This window comes from Geospiza fortis, unplaced genomic scaffold, assembly GCF_000277835.1.
Source record: "Geospiza fortis unplaced genomic scaffold, GeoFor_1.0 scaffold12, whole genome shotgun sequence".
Taxonomy (NCBI): Eukaryota; Metazoa; Chordata; class Aves; order Passeriformes; family Thraupidae; genus Geospiza; species Geospiza fortis.
This window is the reverse complement of record NW_005054323.1, coordinates 1,543,956-1,564,411: the sequence shown is the minus strand read 5'-3', so window position 1 is coordinate 1,564,411 and position 20,456 is coordinate 1,543,956.

The window sequence follows — 20,456 nt, the reverse complement described above, 5'->3', positions numbered from 1 at the left end:
GTTTGACATTTAGTATTGCTATTGGTGGCAAATGCTTCTCTGTCTTAGTCTAGTTAAGGACTGGCTCTTGCTTGGATTAGTTTATTTTATCACAATTGAAGCCTTAAAACAAAAGTCTGTAATTCAAGAAGACCTTCCGGAGGAAGCCAACTGAGACAGTGCAGTTAGCCCTTGTGCAGAAGATAATGCTCTAATTGAGACTGTATTACAGCTATGTTGTGTGGTTAATTAACTGTGACCCATCTTAATTTTTTCCAATCCACCTGGCAGTAACCAAATGCTGGCTTTTGGAATTCTTTGACATTTTCATTAAAATATATATGGAAGTCGAAGTACAGATTTCTCTGTGACAAATGTTGTTTATGTTTTATTTTTATGTTGTATATTTGTATATGTTATATGTCAAAATACATGGTTTCAGTATTCCAAGGTAGTAGCATTTCTGTAATGTAAAAAACCTGTGATCTATTCTAGGGAAAACAATCCCCGTTTTTTACTATGACTCTGACTGTACATTAACTTCACTTAATGTATGCTGTCTAGAAATATATGACAGCATGCTTTGCCTGTTTAAAAGTTCTGCTAAAAGGCTACAGATTCCAAGCTCTCTCAATTGAAAAGGAAAATAGCCAGAATTTTGCATCTGGCTCATTGTATGACTCTTTAACAAAATGTTGTTACAAACAATACCACAAGACAATCATTTAATTATTCCAAACAATAAAACTCCCTATAAAAATAGCACTTTCTAAAACTTCAAGAAACCACAGTTTATTTTTAGTTCTGCCTGGTGAATTATGTTTTAGCCTTTAATAATTTTATTAATTTAACAGGAGCTCAACCTACATAGTAGCCCTAGGCAGCCCTGCATGACCAGTTAGTTGGACCAGATGACCTTCAGAGATATCTTCTGACCTCAGCCATTCTGTAATTCTGCAGTACATATGAATGCATTTTAAAGTCATTGAGTCAATATAGGAGCAGTATCATGTTCTTGTCTTACCTTGATTTCTTTGATTTTAATTCTCTACTTTCATAATTAGAATGGTTGTTAGATGAGCCTGTTACTTATTCGCTCTTCTGCAGACCCTTTTACTTGCCTCTGTCTGGATAATGTACTTGAAGTGAGGGAGCTCCTTCAGTGATAGATGTTGTTTTCCTTTGACAAAATATTCTGTGGATAAATGGTTTCGGTTTTAGAAATATTTTAAAAGTGGAAGTGTTCACCTACCTGCTTACTTTAATGAACAGCTACATCTCTGAATACTTTGCATATCAGTCTTGTTGCAAAGCTTGAAAGAACATACAAAAATGCATAGCATTCATCATTTTAATACAATAATAGGACTGTAATGAGAATAAAATGCATAGCATGTTTGTTTTCATCAGAAGTGTGTGGGAAAATGACAAGGGGTAAAATCAGATAGAACTAAGTTATACTCACACTCTAACAGAAATTATAACTGTATGAAAATTATAGGGTGAAATGCAATTGCCACCCTCCAGATGGTATACGGTCAGCATGCCCAACCGCAATGCACCTGCACTACATCCAGTCAGCATGCCACACACAGTATATCTTAAGGGGGGCAAAACAGAAGGTGGAATGGAGTGGCGACAGCATGACCAGTCTCTGTCAAAACCCTTGCAGAGGGGGGAACTCAGTGGTACCTTGTAGCTGATAAGGTGCATAGCAGCTGTTCAACCAAAGAAGAAAGATTTCTTGCTCTTGGACCAGCAGCTGTAGGAAGATCACAGATGCCCACCTTCATCCCAAAGGATATCTCAGATGTACTGCTGATGTTACCCTCTTCCAAAGTATGACCACCTGCCACTGAAGATGATATATAGCTAGATTCACTCAACCTCCATCTAAACATAAAAATAGTATAAAAATAAGTTAAAAATTGAGAGAAGTTGGAGAAGAATCCATAGTAACTCCTGGGATCAGTTAATGGTCTGTACCTATCCTCTCTCCCATAGGGATGGCTGGGGGGTATGAACTATACTCTATGTGTTGATTGATTATTCCAAGCCAGTTTTTGTTAGGGACTAGAGTTTATCTGTATATTGCTTTGAATATGTTTTTTGCAGCCAGATACTATCACTGACAATCTTAAAACCTTAACCTGTCAGAATTTTCTAATATATTAATAGAGTGTTACTCCATAAAGTGTTAATTGTGAGCCCTTCCAGGTTTTTAACAGTTGGCAGGAGTAAGGCCTATAGAGACCCAGAATGGAGTCTCTTGCTGTTGGCATGGTTCCCTGAATCCTTCCTTTTGCTGACAGATCAATTTAAGGTGTGAAAATCCAGGAGAAGGGCCTTCTGTTTGCACATAGCCCTGAACAAGTCAGCTGAACTGCCCTCCAATCCAACAGGACTGCTCAGAGAAGGATCCCCATAAAAGGACGTTGCCTAGTTGGGCACACGAGTCTCAGCTTTTCTCTGGCACTGACAGACTAATCAAACACAAATGATTTGAGAAAATCTCTACTTTCACATGGCAGAGGTGTTATGAACAAGGACAGACAAAGAAATAATCTCCATCTATTTCAATTGTCCTCAAGCATAACTGTGATGAGAAAAATTCTGGATGAAGGAGGAAACAACAAACAAAAACAGAAACAGAAAGGAAAAAAGGAACCACAGCAAAAAGCAAGTTTCAAAATGGGAACACCTTTCTGAATCATCAATATTGGAAAATTAGGGAAACAACAATTTATAAAAACTAGTTCTTACTCATTGGGAAGGAAGGGAAATATTTTGTGCTTTTGAAGGAATCTCACAAAGAAGACATTCTTCTTTCCAGAATGCTACACATAAAATGGTTAAGATTACTAGTTTCGGTTACTAGGTTTTTATAAGAGAACCGCGGATAAAAATATTGGCAATACCTCCAAATTCAAAGGAGCTCAACATTGATAACAGAACCATGCACATATCAGATAAATCAACACAGCACAGGAGGTCCCTAACAATGAATGAGCTGGCTTGCCTAATGTCATATCCCTCTCAGTATCTTACACAGAATATCTGAGGGTTTTATCCTCAAAGTGGCATAACTTAACAATTCATCATCTGGAAAAGGTTTTCCCCAGCTTATAATGAATTCCTTTTTTGCTTTACTGTAATTGTAGCCGTTGGCTTCAGAGACGGAGTACTTAAGGTCTTATTAAACTCCAAAGCAAGAAAATCTTACTAGCTGTATTAGCTTTAATATTATGAGGTTAATTATTTAACATGGGTCACTTGAAAATGCCAACACATGTGACACTAAGAAGTATTTCTTACTATTCACTTTTCTATATTATAGGCAAGAAAGAAACTTTAAAATTTTATTTCAAGTAAATGACTGCCAAACTAAAGAATTTGTGAAAGACTTTTTATATAATGAAAAAAAAATTACAAAGCAGGAAAAATTAACAAAATATATTTTCTGTCAATTATGAAAGTACTGAAATCAGATATGACATCTTTGTAAACATCTTAGTCAAACCTCAACAGTTGCTAATGAAATCATCTCATTTCTAACTTAATTGCCTGACCACATCACTGAGTTATCTGCTGTATTTGCTATTTATACTTAGTGGTCTTTTAGATAGCTGGTACTAAAATGCCCAAGATGAACAGCAAATTCAGAAATACAGAACTTTGCACAATAGGAAAGCAGGCATGAAAAAACAGCAAGAGGCAGAAATTTCTTGCTGATTGGGAATGGAAGACAGTCTTGTACACTGCAGCAATACTGAGCATTTTCCAAAGTACTAATTGGGCAAAGTGCACAGGTGAATGTCCCCATGATTTAAAAAATCTTACGTGAATGAGTGCAGACAAGGACAAGTCAGCTCATTCTAAGACTTGTGTACATCATGCATCTGGAAGCAGCATTTTGATGGTTTCAAAATTTGCATTTAAACAAATTAGATAATGATATTCCTACTACTGAACAGGGGCTGTAGTATCCAGTTTGGACTGATCAGATCACCCTAGGCAAGACCTATTAAGTCATAAATAGAATAGTCTGAAATATTCCATTAAAAATTCAAGACTTAATCACAAATATCTGTGAACACATACAGTTTTCTACTCCACATTTTGAATAAACCAAATGGGTATCAAGAAAAAAAGAAAGATGACACTTAAGACTTACCTAATTAAATTATTTGTCAATATTTTTAATACTGTTTTAAGGATTTTCTCAGTACAATGCAAACATAAACAAAGCCTGAACTATGTCGAATTACTATAATAATAAAAAAAACCTAAAAACCAAAAATCAATTTAAAAAAGAGTCACAAGAAAACCACAAAGAAAGAAGTCACATTCACCACTATAAGAACTTCAAGGTTGAGAAAATATTTAAAATTCTCTTTGATGCAAAATCTGCAAGACAATGCCTCTTCACTGATTTAATGCTGCATGCATGTGAGAGGAAATACTGACATTAATATTGATACTACCTAGATGACTCAAGTGTGATGTTGTTAGAAAAATAAAAAAAATTAAATACTAATATTTTCTTCCATTTCCTGATATATTTTAAATTAAGTCTTGCTTCCTTTCTTCTTTTCTTCCCTTAAACTAACTTTTACCACTGAGATATTAGGTGAAGGTCTGGTTTTGCTTTTTAAGACTCCCCAGATTCCTGACTAGACCATCCTTCCCGCCTCTTGATTGTGCTTCTCACAAATGTACAGTGAGGATAGTGTGTAAAATTCTCCATTCTTGTAAGCACCTTGCATTTCTCTGCTCTGTCTCCTTCTTAACTTCCAGTCATAAAGTTTTCCAGACACCTATGCGTATCCTAAGTGACTCCACCTGAATTGTGGCCTTATAATTTGCAGAATTTTTTACATATTTCAAAATTTTTATTTGGTGAAACTTTACCCAGGGTCATATACACCATTAGGCATATCAGTACAAAATTCAGATAAGTCAGTTAACATTTTTCATTGCAATTTAATCCCTTGACTTGATAGAAAATATTCAGTAATGTCTTTAATTTCTTCTTTTTACACTTATTTCTCCATCTCTTAGCCACTTCCATGTATCCTTTTGTTCCTGAAAACTTGGAATGTTCTCCCTCAGATGCCCTAAATCCCCAATTACTTTAAAAAATCCATTGCCTATCAAAAGTACTGACCAACTGTACTTTCAAAATTTAATATAGGATACTACTTTCCTGTAAAGCTATAATGAATGTCTAATTTTTCTGATTAATATATTCTTAAGTGAAGAGTTAGGAAAAAAAATTAGGAAAAGGAATAGCATGCTTCAGAGCAACTGTATTCTAGAAAAGAAGCTTTAAACTAACTGCACTGTCTCAGTTGGCTCCCTCTGGAAGGAAGATACTGCTAAATACCTGACTCCTTCCACTTTTTCTCCTAACTTTCTATTTTCTTTATCTACATGCTAAAATTAATTCAGAAACCTGAGGCATATTGAAAATTATTAAAAATTTCCTGCTTCAGTTTGCTGTATTATTTTCTATGTTTGTTTGTTTTCCTCATCATTCAGACTAAACTAAAGTATTTAATGTGAAAATATAATATTTTTAAAAATTATTTATTTATTCTACATATAAACCCTATTTATTTATCAGAATATGAGATACTTTCCTAAGTGGGCTTGATAGATACTTGCATTGACAAAACTTTCAAAATTTTAAGAAATTTGTTTTGAATGACCACTTCTAAGGATTACTTGTGTATTAAAATATCTTTTTGTATCATCTTGTGAAAATGGAAATTTGGTCAAAACATAAATAATATTTCAAAAACAAACCTGATGTGACAGCCACAGATAACTCTTTTTTTCTTCCTAAAGTGGAAGAGTACATGAGATTTGACTGTGGTATTACACCTCAAACCTATGAGTTTTGTTACTTCCCAATAAGCCATTGCATTTGGAGATTCCAATATGTCTTACTATGTGTGAAGCAGAGAATGGAATATGTCAATTGATGAATAGATTTGAGACAAGATCTTTGCATGTTGCCTCTAAGCCTTCTGTCAAAATCAGTATTGCAGAGTTTCAAATAGAGCAGTGGAATAGCTGGATCCCTGAATGAAAACATGGGTTTAATTAAGTTGCTAGTTTTATAAGAGCACATTTTAGATCCAACAATAAAATGTAGGTACAGCCTCTTTAAATGTGTTTGAAACTCATCTTGCCAGATAATTCCTTTAGTCTGTTGAAATCCACACTTCATTGCAAATGGGTTTGTGTTTGGGTAAGGTCTTTCTATTCAGCTTTTCCACCATTTTCTGTGGAAAATGAACAGTTTTCTTTGGGTGTACATCAATTGTGGGTTTTTTCAGTGGCAGCTTTCTATATTATGTAAATATATATGTGAATGTATTTCTTTGGAAGAGTTAATGGATAAATTTATTCCCAGTGAGTGACATTTCTTTGTTTTCTATTTTAAAGATATGTAGAGCTCACTGACAGAAGAGTCAAAAATAGTATATATGTAAACTTGTGTTTATATTAAAAAAATCATATAGAAGTCAAGACACCTGCCACAAATAAAGACAATTCTTTATAAAACTTCTATTTGAAGAGGGCTAGACAAAGGTGACTTTGTTTATAATTTCTTTACTATGTTGTAAATTATGTCTGATGGAGGGTGGTAAAATATTTCCCTACTCATTTAGTCTGTAACGTAGAAAGTTGTGTAACCACTGAGCTCTATCAGAGCCTGACGTCACTTTCCCTGTAGTATGATATAGAAAATGACATCTTAATATCTGGACAAAAGAAATCAAGTACAAGCCTCTTAAGCACTTAGGATAATTAAGAATATTTCATAAAGGGTCATCTGTCAAGCATGCATGAACCTTCAGCTCCCATGCAATCTACAGTTTTCAGTGGTCCTATGTTTGTTTTTACTGCATGTAGCATATTTCCTATGGTTCTCAATGGGTCCAGTGCTTGCAAGATGCCCCTTAAGAGGTGTGGGTCAGTGATGAGCAGAATGATCTAATGTAACTTTCTAAATACATGCATAGCCCTTGTGAGAGAAGTTGAGGGTCTTAGCCAAACAGAGGTTCTGGTTGGTTTTAATTCCCTGGAACTCCTGTTATACTCTGAGCCTAGAAAAATATTTTCCCTATGAAATGGCATTTTTAAGTGTTTTGGTGCTTTGCACTCTAAAACATTTACAAATGTTTCTCCTACTAACTCTATTTGTGCTCCTTCAAAACACCAATACCTCTGCTTCTGTCAACTCCAGTAGAACATTGAAGCAATAACTAGCAAAATCTCTGCATTACCTTGCTCTTTCAACAAGAGAGCATTAACCTATGAAAAAAAGGAAATTCTGTTGTGAAATTCTTCATTCTGTTGTCTTAGGCTTACTCAGATTCGCTCTTGCTGACACAGATCATAAAGTGAAATTCATGACACACTGATAAACACCATAATTGGATGCTATGTCTTTTATCAAAATATGTTATACTTATCTACGCATTTAATAATTTAAAACTACTGAAAAAACAAGTAGAAAAATGCTATTGATGAGGTGGAGCAAGACAGTGAAGTTAGTATGGACTAAAACTTTCCATATGGAAGTGCATTTCCTGGTTTTATTTCAAAGTCCACAGCATTAACACACACACAGCTCCCCTTTCATTTCATTTTTGATACACCAACCACTTCATTACTCATCTTTTTTTCTACATGAAACATTGTGAAAATAAGAGAATTCCACACTTCTGATGAGCAAACAAAATCCTGCATTAACCACCAAACACTGCACAAAGACTGCATAGTCTAGACTGAAAATTTAACAGCATTTCTATAAAGCTATTCCAAATAGATGCTCATCAGTACAAATATAAGCATGATACAGAGAAGTATCAATTTGAAATGCATTAAGAGCAATATATTTAATGTGTCTTTGTCATAAAGTTTCAGTGGGTCACAAGATATGTACCAGTTATTGGCTACCAAGCAGACTAACTAAAGAACTGTAGTAAAGTCAGAATTTAGCAGCTTTAATGATGAGTAAAACCATGCATACTTTTAATGCTGAAAAAAAGGTGAAATTTTCAACTCTTTCTTCCTTAATAGCCTGAATTTAAAATTGGAAATTATCTGAGCAATTAAATCCAATGATTTCTCTATTAGAATTCAGTTCCTAAATAATTTTTGAAAATGGCATCTAGGTCCTATTCCTGTAATTTTAGTGCAAATAAAGATAAGCATAAAATGTAACAAAAGTGAACAAAAGGAGAAACAAGGGGATTTTATGTTTAAATTACAAAAACAAAGACAAACTTTTCAGAAATGCCGAGTTACTAGTTCAGTGTTCAGTGGCTATGTTTCTAAAACACTCTGTAAAACTACAGATTAGGAATCATGAATTCAAAACATGTTTTGTATGACAATATGGAAATCGGGTTTGAGCTACCTGGCATAGATTTTCCAGTTCTTTTACCTTGAACCTACTACAGAAATTGCAAATACACTTTATGAAAGTTTGTCACATCATCATATCTTTCACTTTTCCTTGAAATAGTTAAAGCTACCGCAAGCTGGCAATGCTTTTTCTTGTTTCTGTTCACCTTTCTCTGAGCTAACAGTGATAGCCCATTGTCCTTGAGAAGAGTCCAGGGCTGATTCTGACTAGGCTTTAAAGCAAAGATATTGCTGTGCAAGAACTCAAGTATTACCTATACCAAGCTGCGATCTTTAGCTTGTAAAGATAAAAAATAAAAGCCGTATTACTTGAAATGTACCATATGTCACAGATGTATGAATTATCAAGTATGATCTGTCAAATCTGAGGAAATGTAAAGCTGTGAGAAACAGAAATGAGAAGAAAGGCTTTAAAATGTCTTACCTGACAAAACAATGTTTCAGAGAAAGGTGAAGTAGTGAAATCACTTTGAGTTCTCCAGAGAAGCAACAATGATCAATTTACTCTGATTTAAAAAAGCATTATCCAACAAAGATTCTTTTCTTTCAAATTATCATTTTAAAGAAGCTAGCTAGGTTTTCAGGCCTCTTCTCTTTTTCTTCTCAAAGAAAAGTCCAGCTAGGCTTTTCTTTCTGTAATGACAGCAATTAAATGCAATGTTTCAAAACACTCATACTGTTGCTAGAATTAGCAATTGAAGAAATGGTAAGTGTAATAATCATCATTAATTAAAAATGAAACAAAATGTGGCCTCTAATTAAAAAAATAAGAAAGAGTTTAAATCAAGGAATGGATGAGGGGAAAGAAAAGGCAAAAACCCCACAAATACTAAAACATGTTTACATTTTTAATATAAGTACTGATGATGATTTTTAGGCAAATCGTGGTAGCCAGTAAAACTTGATATGGTATGCTAGCCATTTATACTTTGAGTTTGTTAACACAAAAGTTATGGTTGTGATATACCATTAAAAAATTAAAGGGGCAGCTAGAAAAAGGGAATGGTGTAATCATACACTAGATGAAACATTAGGTACACAGGAAACTAAGAATGATGGTTCAGAAGAATACAATTATACTTTGTTTGGCAAGTTTCTCTTTCTGTTTTCTGAGGTATGTTTGCAGGCAAGAACTCAAAGAACCCCTAAGCCTTTCCTTCTTCCTCTTTTTCAGTCAACCATGTGGCATGTGCTGTTCTGATGAAATATTTGCACTAAACAGAACGTAAATACAAAGCATGCAGTGATGAATAGCACTGTCTTTCTTGCAATTTCTTTTTTTTACATCAAGAAATTCTAAACACACTTTCCCCTATGCTATCAAATCACAGAATAACTGGATTAATTTGGAATTGCAGCAATATCAGAGCAGTGACTAATTTTGCACAGAAAATAAATAAATAAATCCCACAAAGGCTTGACACTTTTCCAGCGCCTGAAATAATGTGTTATTAAAAACAAATTATGGTGTGTCAAACTACATCGTATTATGATGTGATGTGGATGTAAAGCAGACATAAATCCTAGACTTTCGGAAATAAATTTATGATGTGCTGTGTAGCTTCATGTCATGAAATGAAGTCACAAAATTATTTTTGAGTGTATTACTGGAAGCAGCTTTATTTCCCTTCAGTATCATTTAAATTCTCAGCTGAGCAAAACTTATTCAGGAAAGGATTCTGATTCAGAATGAGGAAAAATCAGAAATATTATTTTCCCTGTCCTTATCTTCCAAAGTTGATTGTTTTGGTTTTTTTTGATTTTGTTTTGGTTTTTTTGCTGTTTTTTTTTTCTTTATTTAGACCTACCAGAATTTTGAACTTCACTGGTTTGGCTGAACTTGGCAACAAATCTGACACCAGCTGACTACCTTTCATCAGCTTCAATTGTATTGAATTTGAATCAGTAATGAATATGACAGAAAAAAATATTTAAACTGTAAAGGGAAATCTTCTGGCACATTCTGCATTGCAGCTGCTTCCTGGCCTAGTATTTGCCCATACTACAATAGTGTCAGAAAATCTTTGCATCCCTGAACAACGGTTCCCCACTTGAAGACCATTCTGAGGGATAACTCAGACAAACTAGTTAGCCAGCACCGACACTGCTCACTGAGTATGAGCATCACTCATATCCCTCTATTTTCTCTGACAATTATTTGGGTATTTGATAATTTTCAAGGAAGATAATTCAAAAGAGCTTTGGCCAAGTGTGTCCCTAACCTATAATACAGAAGTTAAGGTTTAAAATGTTTTAATGTTTAAAAGCGTCCCTTAATAACACAGATTTCAGATTAATACCTTTGTGTAATCTGCTATTATACTAAAACTGTTTGATCTTTAGAGAACGAATTTTCTTTTGCATCATATTTGAATGTTTTAGCTAGGATATCTGCCCCTGCTCACAAAAGGACCATGCAAAGTGGTTTGTGGTTCTGGGAGTGACCAGTACAGAACCCTTAGGTGACAGCTGAGGACAAGTCAGAAAAAGCACACAGTCATACTTCTCCAAATGGTTAACCTTATTTAGCCTTTTTTATAATGGAGCCATTTCCCATTTTTCTATATGGAGAGTGTCAACAAAGAATAGCTCTTTAAAATTCTCAGGATAGATTTGATTGCTACTCAGAAAATATGGTTCCAAACAGTGGACATCAACAAATTACTGTGAGCTAACAAAGTTGTATCTCCAATTTAAGGGTTTCCTTACTATCCTTCTAGTGATATGGAATCATGGGTTTATCCTATTGCATTTAAGGCATATAGCATTTATAGCATATATGATACATGGCATGTTTTAAATATTATTATTAGCTAGCTGACAAATTATTAGCTAGCTACAAGAACTATTTTATATGCTTCTTGAATCGCTATATATAGATGTGTCCTGGTTTCAGACAAGGACAGCACTAATTTTATGCAGTGGCCATGGGGGGGCACAGCCTGGAGTTGTATAGCCATAGCCAAGACCCTAATGTTATTCTGTGTCATCTTAAATCAGTGCCAGGAGAGTCACAGGCGAGTCACAGGGGAGACAGACTCTCTCACTTCCGATAAGTCTATTGATTTTCTGGGCAGGAGAAAGTGTGGTGTGGTGGGACAGTTGGTCAGTCTATATTTTGTTGTGGTTCCTCTGTGTAAAGAGTTTCTTTGTTGATAATATTGTTGCTGTTACTGTTTGTTTTTCTTATCTCATTGCTGTTTCCCATAAGTCATTCTTATCTCAGCCCATGATCTTTGCCTTGTGTGCCTCTAATGCTCCTCTCCAGCCACCTGTGAGCAGAAGACAGGAGAGGGGAAGCAAGGGCGGTGGGTGTGGTTTTTGGAGTCTCAGCAGAGTGACAGGAAGGGACAGGAAATTGAGGAGTACCATTCCTAAATTACAAAAGCCTTAACTGGTCTCAAATCTTGACCATAAAGGTTTGAAATAGCAACAGAGCTGCCCTTATGGGAGTGGAAACAAGCTTGGTCTAAGCACTTGTTTGTTAAGTGTGGAGCCCCTGGTCACAATATTCCTTGACTGTTCATGGTGAGTGTGGTACCTAACACATATGTTCTTCCATATGCTCCTCACAGCACCCTTTTTCAGTGAGAGAGGGCTCAGGATTACTTTGTGGCTGTACTATGTGATACCAGTTTATGACATTATAACATCAAGGGCTGTAAGGGTCATTTGGGGTGCATATTCCGTGTCATTACCTGCCCTGGACTTGGGTGATACATCTGGGAATTCATTAATAATCATACTGTGATTTCAGGTGCCAGTCAGGTGAGCTTGCAGTGGCCTGTCTGCTCCGATGCTGGGCTATCATGTCCCATGTTATGAAACTAGATGGTAGTAAAGCCAAGCAACTGTGATCCCTGTCCCAGGATGTAGGCATTGACAAGGGGATTGTAAAGATATAGAAAGTCTAAGCCCCTGCAGGCAGGTCCTGTCAAGTGTGAGAGAAAGATGCTCTCTCAAGGATGAACTAGTAGTGCACCCACACAGATAGAACATTATGTGTTGGGGTGTGTTTGTGTTTGTACCCAGTTCTGTACCCAGTTTTGCAATGTTTACCCCAATGACTGTTATCTGTCCACCGTGCCGGGTCCTCCTTGTTTTATGTTAATTTGGCTGTCGTTCTTTGTCCCCCCTCCTTTGTTACCTGGGCGACCCCCTTGTCCATCACCCCCAACCCACTCCCCAAGTCTAGAAAGTTCCCCAGGGTTTGGGAGGTGATTGGGCTAGGGGGAAAAGCCACACCTTTGTTTTCTTCTGATTTGTTCTCTATGATTATGTAATGTATTGTAATTGGTTATGTTCTGTTTTCCCTCCCCCTGGGGTCGGTCATAAAAGGCCAGACCAGGGGGAGGAGCTTCGGTCAGTTCTTCGTGGCCCCCTACCCTTTTGTACCTACCCTTCTCCCAATAAACCCGTTCACCCACCACGGAGAATTGACTGGCTCACGCTTTCTTTCATCGCTCCACCGCCTTCGTGATTGCCGCCCCGGAGGATTCAGTCTCTCCTCACTGGGTCGCCTCCTGGCGCTCTACCGCGCAGGGGACCCAGGTGGTTGGGAGTCAGGTCCTGCCAAGCCGCAGCTCACCTGCTCCTGACTAAGACAGACTGTGGCCGCTCAGTCTCTCTCCTCCAGAGTCTCTGCTCTGTGGAGCAGCCGGCCTCCGACAGTGAGCGACCGCAATTATGGAGAAAGATGTCAGGTACCTGAGAAAATTACTTAAGATGTAGGAAATCTGTAGGGATTTACATAACAAGCAGTGCCCTGTAGATGCAAATCAGGTCCCTTGTGCACAATTCATACCGTGGAGTTTGTATGGAGCATGTTATTGTCATGTATCTACTCATTGGCATTGATGTCAATGAAACAAGGAGTAGAAACAGCGCTTCATGTGACCCTCCACTTCTAGCCACCGGGGTAGTTAACACCTGAGCCTGTACTAATTGAGATGGCCCTGCCCAGTCAAAACCTCCTTGTCCTGTAGAAGGGGATAAAGTCTCACAGTGCATATGGGAAATAGTCCTGCGTCAAGCAAACGGATGCCCATCTGTGGAATTGTTTTGGCTCAAGGTTCTGGGTATACTTGGTGAGTAATGCAGAGGGACCAGGAAACCCAATGTGCCCCTCAAGGGGATTTGATTGTGGGCTGAGAAGAGTCTGTAATGTTGAATTTTCTAATATTTGTTGCTTAATGACACTGCCAGTGTCTGCCAGAACTACCATGGACAATTCAGATGGACTGCTCCAGATACACCAGTTGTGAGCTGGTGATGCCAACTGCAACCACCTGACAGCTCACCAGCTCTTTCTCCTGCCCTGGAAGACAGCTAAGGCAGATAGAATCCGCAGTCATGGACTAAACAAATTCAACATATAACTTGGAGGAACAGCCACTGACTATGAAAATGATACCTGTGCTTGTGTATATATGTATATGATTGGAAGGTATAGGATCTGGGCGTGAGGTAGGCGGCATAGAATAAAGAGTGGATAATGTCCTGGTTTCGGACAACAGGGTTAATTTGTAGCCCAGAGGGACTGGAACCTGGAAGTTGCATGGGCATGGCCAAGCACCTGATTCTTATTTGATACCGTTTTATGTCATTGCCAGGGCAGGAGAAAGGGACTCTCTCACTTCTGAGAAGGAAATCCCTTTTCCAGTTGGGGAAAAAGTGTGGTGTGATGGGACAGTCTATTTTATCATGGTTTTCCTGTGTAAACCATTTCTTTGTCTTACACTTTTTGTTAGTAATATTCTTGCTTTTACTGCTGGTTTTCTTATCTCATTGCTTTTTCCAGTAAGTAACCTGTGACCTTTGCCTTTGATGTCTCTAATTCTCTTCTCCAGCCACCTTTAGGGGAAGGAAGAGGGTGAGGAGAAGCACATGAGTTGCATGTGGTTTTGGAGTCTCAGTGAGGGGAGCACTAATTTAGGAAGTACCATTCCTAAACTATGACAACTTAGCTGTATGTGTACCCTCTTATTTGCATTCACATTCAGTAGTCTGACCTTTGAATTGAAATATGCATTCATATTTTGAAATAGCTTGATTTTAGAATAGCATTAATTCCATGAAAATACTAAAGATGAGTGCATCCTCATGCTTTAATTAACATTAGGTTAACCTGCGAAGTAGTGAAATGTCAATTTCCACTGACTACATGAGAGATAAGCTAGACCCTTAGGCAGGAAATATGTGCTGGCCAATAGACTATAAATTAAATAAAAAGGTCGGTTGTATCATTCTGAAGGGATCCAAGTGTACATCAATAGTGGCGTGTTTACTGGCTGCTGCCATGTGAACGATGTAAGTGTAAGCCCATACTCAAGCAGCAATAGACTTTAGAGTACATATTAACAGAAATATTCAGCATGAGACAAGACTAATAAAAAGTACTTATCTCCATTCCACTATTTGTATCAGAAATACAATGTGTTGCATAATCTATTTTCTAAAGCTATCAATAAAAAAATAATAAATTGTTTTTAAAATGCTGTATTAATTGAACATGGAAAGAGCTCCTAGTATGTTTATAATATAATTCATGACTATCATAACAATAGTACTGTTAAAGATCTAATTGGTACAAGTGTTGAGCATATGACAGTACACTCTGTTGGTGGCATGCCATGAGGACTGCTGATGAAGTCATTTCCTTCAGTGAACTGTGAAATAAAACCTTCTGTCTGAGTTACTGTCTCATGTGAATGAAATTGACAGCATAATTCTAGAGTCTATTTTATCCTCTGTTTGGTCAATTAAAAAAAAAGAATAAAAAGAAAATGAAATATAAGCTAGTGGCAGGCCGTCAAGCAATCTACTGCCACTAAACAGGCAAGAGCAGTGTTTAGACTTCCCCTTGGAAGTAATGCTATAAGAGGGTTTTTTTTAAGTCTTCAACACATTGCACTTTTAGGCGCCAATAAAAAGAACAGAAAATAATATTTTAGTTCTTTAGAAATTCTCTGCTGGCATTGTGTAAGGCTTAAAATTAGTAATTTTTGCCTGTGCTGGCTTTCACAAAAATGAAATACATTTAAAGTAGTTGCTCACTGGGAGAGACAAACTATAATTGCTAGTGACCCAATCACAGAGGAAGAACAGACTGTGCACCAAAAATTATTGATGAAGATGTTATGATGTAATCTGTTTGAAAAAGAGACAGATATTTGTTGCCTTCTTCAGAAGGGTTAAGAGTTTGTCATTGCCTTTTGGGTCATAGATCACGCTTGGAGGGCCTAAGCTTAAAGACACACTTCATTGAACTCCATCTAGCAAGCTTCATGCTTATGAAGGTGTTCCTCTTGATTGCTTTTCATCTGGGCTGCGGAGTGATTTGTTTGGAGGGTGGCATTGATTAAGTGCAAGAGAGCCATGGTTTACTGTGACAGCTGCTGGGCCTCTGTCAACAAATCAATGGGGTTTTTTCACTTTTTCTTCTGTGCCATGTTTTTCCCCCTGATATTCTTAGCTCTCCTGTTAGTATCCTGCTGTTACTGGAGATTAAAAACGTGTTTATACCTATCTTACGATTTAACATTTTCTTACTTGTCAATCATATAAAATGTTTATAGGATGGCAAAAAGGACCTCTGCGGTTGGATTCTCTAGGATATAGAGAATACATAGGAGCAAGGGGTGTACAATACCATAATATATGTTCTAAAAAGAAAGTTGTTCTTTTGTACATAGGTTAATGCATGATTATCAGTGGCGTACATGTAAGTAGTACTGCATTGTTCTATTGTACTAAATAGTGATGGTTTTGAGCTGTGAAACTTGGCTTTGATGAAATTGTGTGGAGGAAAGCTTTCTGCTGTTCTTTTCTAAAACACTTAAAAACCAGCAGTCTGTATTTCTGGTCACAAAGTATAGGTTTTGAAATTAACTTTAAAAAACAAGCAAGTGACAAATAGCCTTTGTTTTCATTAAAGTAACTTAAAAAATTAATATTTTATAATCCATATTTTTTATTTTGTATATTTATTTCACATTAAACATCTCATCACAAATTTTCTACAACCATGTAATTTTATTTGTTTTTCCAATCTATTTTTTTCCAGATTTGTTTTGGAACAGGGGAAATTTTTCATTTAAGATTCTTACTTTTATTCAAATTTACTTTCAAAAACTAATTATTCGATTTCTAGAAAAGCAGTTAAAAGTTTTTTCTTATATGTGGCAGATATATAGCAGAAAATGTTATCCACTTGCTGTCCAACACCATTTTGGATAAGGCCTTGAGCAACCTGATCTGTGATTCATTCATTCATTTTATGTGCTTAATTAAGTGTTAATTGGTTGTTCCATAGTTAAACACATATATTTTTATTAAAGTAAAATTTAAAAATTTAGAATATTGAAATTAAACGTAGAAGAGATAAATCATTAGTCTGAGATTTTTTCAAATACCTAGTAGGAAAATGCTGTCTAGTGACCGTAAGAGGAACTTTTTTGATTCAAAGAAATCTTAACATTAAAAATACATCCAGAAAAAAAAAATACAATGCAAAGGAAAAAATGTACTGTCAAGTTGAAGTTACACTGCCAATAATAAAGATAAAAGAACAGTAGCAGATAATTTTAGGGGGTGCTGCAAAAAACATAAAACATCATTGTATTGACATTTCCCTTTTAAAATATGAATGCATGGACATAAAATCCTGATGACTCCAGTAGTTTAGATAAGTCATCCAGAGGAGTAAGTTGTTCTAGAGAAGCTGAGACAGGCAAAATACTTTCACATGTAGATGGTATAAAAGCCATCCTTGTAATCCCTCATCTTCCAGTTGCAAAAGATAAATTGAAGTGAACATAAAAATGCACTTTTACATATGAAAGCTATTCCATTAGAGTTATAAAATTTTCAAATATATTTATATATACATAAAATTTCCGCTTAGTGAAAACACTGAGAATCTGAATGGCAGGATTTTGTTACACAGAGAAATGCTCAGAGAGTGCTTGTGGATAAAGAGGACTGCAGCTCTTCTTTGCAAAAGATGCCCCAAAAGGCAAAACACACATTTTGGAAATGCAACAGAGAAGACAGCAAAAAAATGGGATTTTACAACCAACTTTTGTAAAATTTCCACTGAAATTTCTGGCAGTAGCGAGAGCTTTTAAGTTATATGTATTGCAGAAAAGCAAATTCAGAATACACCTTCCTTGTGTCCCGATAGCTTTTACATACTTGAAAGACCTACAAGGTTGACCATGTTTCAAGCATGTGTTATACTGTTAAATAATTAAAAGTAAGCAGTGGTGGTGGGAGGCGGGAAGGAGAGAGGGTCGTGGGATTTTGTTGGTTTTGGTTTAGTTTGGTTGGTTGCTTTTTGTCTGTTTTTATAAAATATTCCTCTAAACAGTAGCACACAATGTTACATCAGGCTGGTGCCAGTTCCCCAGGGCTCAATTTTAAGGTCAATGCTCTTAAATCATAGAATCGCAGAATAAGCTAAGTTGGAAGGGACTCACAAGGACCATTGAAGTCCAGCTCCCAGCTCTGCACAGCGCACAAGTCACACCATGTGCCCAAGAGCATTGTTCAAATGTTCTTTAATTCAGTCAGGCTGGTGCTATGGCTGCTTTCCTGGGGAGCATGCTTTCATAAATGATCTGGACACAGGAATCACATATACATTACTTGAGTTTACTGAGAGTGCTAAACTGGGAGGAGCTGTGGACTCTCTAGAGGGTGGAGAGAGATCTGAGTAGACTAAAGAGCTGGACAATCAGTCAATAGCTCTATGGAATTAGAGAGTAGGGTTCTCTGATTGGGATGGAGAAATCTTTATTTTACGTACAAATTGGGGCATGGAAGACTGGAGACCAGCCCCATGAAAAGAGTTCTGGGGTCTTGGGTTGATGGGAAATTGAAAATGAGTGCACTGTCTGTCCTGGGAGCCATAAGGGCCAACCCTGTCAGGGAGCATCAAGCACAGCATCGCCAGCTGGACAAGAGAGGGGACTGTCCCACCCTACTCTGTGCTGGTGCAGCCCCTCCTGAATTCCTGTAGGGACCTCAATATAAGAAGGACAGCAGACTGTTAGGGAGCAGGATGACCAAGGACCCTCAGAGAAGGGTGCCCAAGGTGGCGAAAGGCCTCAAGGGCAAGAATTCAGAGAACTGGCTGAGGTGACTTGGCTGGTTCAGCTTGGAGAAGGCTGAGGGATGACCCTATGGCAATCTACATTTTCCACTAGGGTTGTAGCCAAGGGGCAGCTGCTGATATACTCTCTCTGGTAGGCAGCAACAGGACAAGGGGAAATGGAATTAGGCTACATGAGGGGAAATTCAGACTTTCCGAATCCAGTCTCTTTACTGAGAGGGGGATTGATCATCATTACTGGCTACCCAGGGAAATGGCTGGGGCATGAAGCCTGCTGGAATTCAAGGAGTGTCTGGGCGACACTCAAAGTTATACAGTTTGGTTTTATGCAGTCCTGCAAGGAGCATGGAGTCAGACTTAATCGGTCCCTTCTCACTTGAGGTATTTCATGATTCCATGATTCTATGCAAGGAGTTCTACTTGCAGTTTCTCTCTGATCCTCAGTCAATTAGAAAATAATTTAATGAAAACAAGTTTTTGAAACTACATCTGTATCTCCACATTCTTCTTGCAAAACATTCAGCCTGTACATGACTATATACTATCTTCTCCTCTCATATGTAAAAAAATATATACTGTAAAAGAAAGGAATTGTTCGTCCTTTGTTCGGGGCTTTGGAATTGTATCCAGTTCTGAATATTCATCAAAATACAACCACTCATATGCCACAAAATATTTTTATTCAATATCCAGCATTTCAATGTGGTTTAAATTTACAAATTGGGATCCTATTATTGCAGAGAGTTTTTGAAGATATTAAATAAACTTAAGTCTTATAAAAATTTACAGAAATTTCCCAAATTGTTGAAATTCTATGAACAAACAAAAAATTCAAAGTTATCTCTGTGAACTTTTACTTCAGATATTTATTATTGAAATGCTAGCATCAGATAATTTTTTAAAATTATACATAAGAAAGGACAAGAAGGATCACAGATATTGCCTGTACAACATCCTCTGAGAAATTGCTTTTGCTATGAATTAAGTGAAGTTGCATGTGTGAGACCTGGATGAACCTTCAGAGAATTCTCTGGCTATCAGGACCAAAACAATTTTTGGTCACTTTTTATGACATTTACACTCAATTAGGTGTAGTATCAATGACAGAAACTTCAAGCTAATAAGAAAATAAACAAATTAAAAACAAACAACAAACAAACCTGGGAAAACAAAACAAAACAAAACAAAACAAAACCACCCCAAACCATATAAAAGTCCTTAAAGAAACCACAAAAACATGGAAATGTACTTCTCTTTACACTTTGTTATCTTCATGTAATGAATGTTAGACTACTCATAGATTCATGTATAAAGTATTTCCCATTATGAGCTCCTTTGGGAGTCCAGTTTGAGTTAAAAATAAAAAGAAACTATATTTACCATGAAAATTATCTTAAACAATTATTGCCTTATCATTAGATTTTCATCTGAGATACAGATAAGGATGACTGGAAACTAAAAATATACAGCTTTTAAAGAATTTGTGACAATTTTAAAGATGTTTGCTAACTTGTTATGTTTGTACTGCTTATAAGCAAATTTCAGAGACAGATCAATTTTATGAAGGTATTTAGGTACCAAAAAAATTTTAAAATGCCAAGGCAAAAGATATCATAATTTCACTTCTTCTTTCTTCGAGGTTTCAAAAAGGTTCTCCAGTTAGACCCCATGGAGCCAAGAAGGGACAGGAAAGTAGCTAATTAGAAATAAAAAAACAGATTTTGTGCCTTTTATTTGTGGGAGAGTAGGGATCTTTCAGCAAGATGACAGTGCAGCTCAGGAAAATATAGGAAACAGAAAAGTTATTTTGACCACCGAGTCTCCTCTGTCAATTTATGACAGTCTTTCTACCATTAAAGCTTCCAGTATTCCCCAGCAGCTAAACACTGCTACTTGACACTGATGTTGCGATGACTGA